This window comes from Balaenoptera physalus (genome assembly GCF_965194825.1).
Source record: "Balaenoptera physalus genome assembly, chromosome: 2".
Classification (NCBI taxonomy): Eukaryota; Metazoa; Chordata; class Mammalia; order Artiodactyla; family Balaenopteridae; genus Balaenoptera; species Balaenoptera physalus.
Genome location: NC_138883.1, coordinates 43,029,104 through 43,035,866, shown reverse-complemented (window position 1 = coordinate 43,035,866; position 6,763 = coordinate 43,029,104).

The following is a 6,763-nucleotide window of genomic DNA, read 5'->3' as shown; positions in this document are numbered from 1 at the left end:
CGTACTTTTGCTATATGCTTTATGTATGAAGATACCAACACCAAGTCACACTTGAAAGAGCTGGTTCCTGGCATTAAGAATAGGAAAGGATTGGGGCTTCCCTGGTGGTGCAGTGGTTGAGAATCCGCCTGCCAATGCAGGGGACAGGGGTTCAAGCCCTGGTCTGGGAAGATCCCACATGCTGCAGAACAGCTAAGCCTGTGCGCCACAACTGCTGAGCCTGCAATCTAGAACCCGCGAGCCACAACTACTGAAGCCTGTGCACCTAGAGCCCGTGCTCCGCAATAAGAGAAGCCACCGCAATAAGAAGCCCAGGCACCACAACAAAGAGTAGCCCCCGCTCGCCACAACTAGAGAAAGCCCGCGCAGTAATGAAGACCCAACGCAGCCAAAAATAAAATAAATATATTTAAAAAAAAGAAAGAATGGGAAAGGATTCATTTGTGTGTGTGTGTGTGTGTGTGTGTGTGTGTGTGTGTATTACTTTTTAAAATACTTCTAGCTCTACTTTGTCACCATATAATACTACTTTAGTAGCCCCAAACTAAGATTCATTCAGTATTTATTGACTCTGCTGTGTACCTAGTATAGTTTTAGATTCTATAAATGCTGCAACAGGAAGACATGGACCTTTGCCCTTAGAGGGGTTACAGGTTAGCAGAAGTGGATGTGTACACAAGTGATGATACAAAACAGTGTGGTGTGTGCCATAAAGGGATCAATTGCTTATTGCTAATGTAGTTAGTTCTGACCAGGGAGCCAAGGAATCCTTCATAGAGGAGGCTTTTGACCTTGTTCCTGAAGGATGAGGAGAATTTCAGTAACTGGGGGTTACTCCAGGCTATGTGAACTGAATTCTCGACACAAAATCTTAAAGCATTGCATTGAGATGAGGCATTGCAATTTATAATTTAGGATTAAATCACAAAGAACTTGAAAGCCATATTAAACCAGTGAATAAAACTATGAAAATTCAGTTTTACCATTCAGTTTCCCAATATATTCATTCCTAAAGTGAGACCCCTCTGTCCTCTGGGACTTACTGCTTTCACAGCACCCTTTCCCCCAAGGTAGTGATCTTTCTCATAAGCACATTATCTGTAACTGAGGCACTTAAAATTTCACCTTGTATTTGTTTCTATACAGGTTTTATCTTCCTTTCTGGAATATAAGTTGCATAAGAACAAAGCTCCATTTCTTAACTTTGAAACCAACCAGTGGGATGGCCAGGAATAGGTGTACTCATTGTCAGTTTTAAGGATTCAGTATTTTATTAACATTATCTCTTGTAGTAAACATAAAATTGTCTTTTGTAGGATTCTGATTATTAAAGATTGTCATTATTGAATAATACAAAATATAAGCTGAAATATAGCTTTATAGAAAGCTATAAAGTGGCAGATACCCAGTGGCTGAGGTTAAGGAATGGAGCCCTCTTTTAAGGGTTGAATTGTGTGCCCCAGAGAGGTATGTTGAAGTCCTAACTCCTAACCTGTGAACGTGGCCTTACTTGGAAATAAAGTCTTTGCAGATGTAATCAAATTAAGATGGGGTTATTAGGGTGAGCCCTAATCAGGCACTATGACTGGTGTCCTTATACAAAAAGGAAAATGCCATGTGAGACAGAAACACAAGGAGAAAGCATGTAACAACGGAGGCAGAGATTGGAGTTAGGCACCTGCAAACCAAGGAATACCAAGGGTTGCTGATGACAGCAGAAAGCTAACAAAGAAGCAAAGAACAGATTTTTCAAGACAGCCTTTGAGAGCATGACTCTGCCTACACCTTGATTTCAAGCTTCTAGCCTCCAGAATTGTGAGACAATACATTTCTTTTAAGTAACTCCGTTTGGGGTACTTTGTTTATGGCAGCCCTAGGAAACTAATACACCCTTCTTAATTCACTAATTCAACACATACTTACTGAACATCTGCCAGATACTAATTTAGGTGCTTGAGATACATCCGTGAGCGAAGACAAAAATCCTGCCTTTGTGGACCAACATTCCAAGCGTGTGGGTGAAAGTGGAGAGAGGTAATAATAAAAGAAGATGATACCTTCTATAGAAAAAATAGTGTAGGATAAAGTCGATGGTGGGGTAGTTGTCAGAGTGATTGTGGTTGGGCTTATAGTGACTCAAAGACAAATTAGGCAAGTGTGACATAATAAGAAATATATATTTGGTGTCTGCCCCTAGTTTCTGACACAGAGCTCCTAAAATCCTTGTCAATTCCTGCGTGATGAGGGTGTTAGGAGCATCTTAGAGCTTCTAAATCCCTTGGAATTTCCTGGGTAGTAGGAGTGTCATGTTCTAATGAGGCAACTCTTGGAGGGCTCCTGGATGACTTCTGGATGAGGTGTGGTCGCCAGAAAGTCTAAGTCATGATTAGAAACAGAACTTGGAAATTGATCAATAACTGATCATGCCTGTGTGATGAAGCCTCCATAAAAATCCTTAAAATACAGGGTTCACAGAGCTTCCAGGATGGCGAACATATTCAGGTGCTGGGAGAGTACCATGCCAAGGAGAGGATGTGGGAGTTGCACGCTCCTTCCCCATACCTTGCCCTATGCATCTCTCCCATTTGGCTGCTCCTGAGTTGTATCCTTTATAATAAACCAGGAATAAGTAAACTGTTTTCTGGAGTTCTGTGAGCTATTCTAGGAAATTAACAAACCTCAGGAGAGATTGTGGGAACCCCTGATTTATAGTGGGTTTGTCACAAGTGGGGAGGCCTGGACTTGGAATTGGCATCTCACAGAACCATTCACTTTAGACAAGTTGGTCCCTGTCCAACTCAAAACACCAAACTTCATCCTCTCCTGCTAAATGAGTGACTTTACCAGTTTCAGCTTTATCCCTCCTTTAGTCGGCTTTCCCTATAGGTAAGATTTATTTAGATGATAGAATTGCCCTTGCTTTCTGAGAACACCCAATCCAGAAGGAACCCTCACTTCCTTAGACCCTCCGCAAAATTCCACGACTATAGCCCCAATCCTATAATAGGTTCTTTCTAACTCCCTCTTACTGAGACACCCCACAGGTCTCCCTCGCTGCAAGGATTTTTTTTTTTTTTTTGGCTGAAGGGTATTGTCAGGTTTAAGAGATGGGAGGAGAGGAATGTGACCTTAGGCGACTGTGGGGTAACTTGCCCCAAAGAGGAACAGAGAAATACAGTAGAACGGTAGCCTGCAGGGGAACTAGGTCAAAGTTTTCGTTTTGTTTTAAGATAGAGAATTAACAGCATGTTTGTACGTTGAAGGGAAAAACCGAGGAGAGACAAATGGGTCGTTTAGTAGGAGAAAAGCTAGTGGGTAACACGCCGAGTACAGGAACTAGTGCTTTAGGTAGGAGCATGCGTCGTTCACCTGCAGGGTCGGGTGAGTGAGCTCCTGGAACGTGCCTGGCTGTGATGTGGACATTCTCTTCCTGATTACTTCAAAGTTCTCCGTGAAGAGGCAAAAAAGGCGGTCCTGCCTCCCACAATATCTAATTGCCTATTCGAAATTTCACGTCTCAGTTGTTTTGTGCTTCTGTTTCAAAGAGCCTCCCCTCTACCGGAATATTAATTTCCCTAATATCTATCCAATTGGATGGTTAGATTCCAAACACAGTCCCACAAACAATGGGAGAAAACCTGATTGTGCCCTGGTTGTCTGGATCTCACAACAGAATGAAACATTTCTCACTGTGTATTTCTCCACAAGACATTCCCCCACCTCCACCCCAGGACAAGCCCTATATTGAGAAGAAAAAAAGTAAAATAAACAAGAAAGCACTTTCTTCGAAGTCCTCCGACTCTCTAACTGCTTTTACATAGGATCGCTTGTTTTAGAAAAGCTGCCAATATTGAGGCTCATAATTTTGTTCCGATAAAATAAAACACTGCCCTCTATCAGCAATAATGCAGGTATGCACAGTAACACAGAAAATCAAATTCAACTTTAAACAGTAGCCTTTTCAGTTTCTTCTGTGCTTTACGGAGGAGGTAGGCGAGGGATCCGGGAAAGGAAGAAAAACTTGTGCTTTTAAGTGCGCAAGCGCCGTTTGAGAACTGTTTCGTTTGCAAACTGGTCTTTTTTCCGAAGATCTGGTTAATATTGACAGTATCTAAATTAATCCGGTTAAAAAAAAAAGAAAACCAAACCGTTCTTAATTATACTGCTGTGGAGAGACCTCAAAATATTCAAGGCAAATGAAGTGCTGTAACAAAAGGTACACTGCGCCCAACGTGGGGCTCGAACCCACGACCCTGGGATTAAGAGTCCCATGCTCTACCGACTGAGCTAGCCGGGCACTTAGGAACCAAGCTTATTTTCTCTTCCCTTGAAGTGTTGAATATATTTGATTTTGTTTTCCTTTAATTCTTTGTCATACTATAACCTCCAAATTAGTTTCTTAAATTCTTTGAAACAGTTCTTTAATTGTACTTAGGTTTAATAATTTTTAGTGCGTGTGTATTCCAAAGGCACTGAAAACACGCGTTTCTCATTACAGAATCACTGAATCTCTTTTTCTGAAGTGTTTTAAAATATTTACTGCCCAATACGTTATCTTCTTTACATAAACACGTATCAAGACTGTTCACTTTCTATCAAATGGCATAATGGATTCCTACAATTTTGGGCGCGGCGTTAAAAAACAAAGTTTTTAATAAAGTTAGTTACACACACGGAAGAAAAATGGAGCTTAGCTATTTTCCTTTAATATGATCCAGTCAAGGAAAGTTAAATTGAGGAAGGGGATACTCGTTCAGTTAAAATTAACTCCTCTTTCCGGTAACTGCCTGACAATTGAAAGATAGGACCCTGAGAGGTTGGCATTACCATCCATCTCAAGAGACAAGCTGAGAGGAAAGGATTGTAGAGACTTGTGAGTCTTATGGCAAAGAAAGTTAATTCTAGGAGAAAAGGAGAAGAACTGATTCTGACCAAATTATGACAAGCTGAGACAATGGAATAATCTTTTATGGAAATACATATATTCTGAGATACTAGTGAAGTTCTCTAGATAAGGCACTCTGCAGATTTCTGTGATGCGAGTGGTGTCTATCCTACTGCTCAGGACAGCACGCTAAAGCCTAATTGTAAACCTGGGAGTAACAGAATCCTTAGGATACTATCCCTGAAACCCTAAAACACAGTATTTAGAAGTTAAACACATTGGGCATCACATTTCCGAGCTACTTAATTAACACATAATAATAAGCTATGGCAAAAATATGTTTAGATTCCTCAAAGTGCACCTAGGATTTAAGTAGAATATTTAAAATTTCCAAGCTTGAAATATTAATGCAATTATTCACCAACAATTTTTTCCTGCAGTTGCAAATTCTGGCTTATTTTGACTATTTTATAACTTGGCAGAATGTAACTGGGAAGTGAATTTGTATTTATTTGCATTTTCAACACATTTAATAAGTACCTATCATGTGCAAAGCACTGTGTCATGTATTCTAATAGATGGAAGTATAAACCAGACTCTGTTAACCAGAAAAACCTTATCACCCTATAAGAAAGATGTGTAGATTACATACCGATATTATATGCACTACTTCCAAAGTAATTTAAAGTAATTAAAACAAACACATCCATACTCACACCTTTTAAGTCTTCTAATGAATCAGGCAAACAATCACAAACCTTAGACCACAATTCAATGTATTCTTCCAAGACACGAGATATATCAACAATCCAGCCCCAAAATAGGCAGTTCATCGAGTTCAGAAAGAGCTCCAAATTCATAATTATTAATGAATACACAGTAGGCATTAGACATTCAAATTGTATTTATCACACACAAGCAGGAAAGTTAATTAAGAGTTTAACTGGATCCCTAAACAAGTTTGGAGTACTTGTAGTTTACCTTCAAGGTGAACCCTCCTAGGACTATACTCTTCAGCTTTCTTCAGCACTTTCTTGGCCTACCCTGGTCTAACTCAGGACCCTTCATGAAAAAATTGCAACTAGAATATTTCAGTGAGGGTTAGGCAAATTAAATGGCTACTCTTCCAAGTATATCCAAATCCTTTCTTTATCCATTTGTTCAAGAATAAAAACTAACCTTTAATTATAATGCTTCATTAGCAGAAAGAAGCAATTGAATTTCCTCTTTCTCTCTCACTTTCTACATCTAATTTTTCAGCAAGCCCTACACTTCTAAAATCCATCCACGTATTTCCACCTCCACTGCTGCCACTCTGCTCATTCTCCATTACTGCTTGCCCACCGGACTGCAATAGCTTTCCAACTAGTCTCTGTGCTTCTGTTCTTCCCTGTATTTATCATTCTTCACACAGAAGCAAGAGAGATCATTTAATAAATTAGATCATATCATTCTGCTTAAAAAACTGCTGATGACCTCATGGTAGAAAGCCAATCATTAACTGTGGAAGGAATGACGGAATTAGAAAATCACCATTTGGCAACCATTATCATAATAATTGATTCAAATATGAATCATGGGATACTATAATTAGTGGGTGAAAGGTGAAGGAGTTGCAGGATATTTACATAGTTTCAAGGTGTTTCTTCACAAGATATTTATTAATTACAAAGGGCAAAATTGAAACTATAGTGGAGAAATCTTAAGTAAGTGATCAAAGTTAACATCATCTGTAGTGGAACAAACTGACATCATGTGCCTCCTAATACAAGATTCTAATATGAATACAAGGTTACTTTTGTGGCATTCCTGACAAAAAATGCATCACCCGAATCTAATCATGAAAAAAGTCACACAAACCTAAACTGCAGAATATTC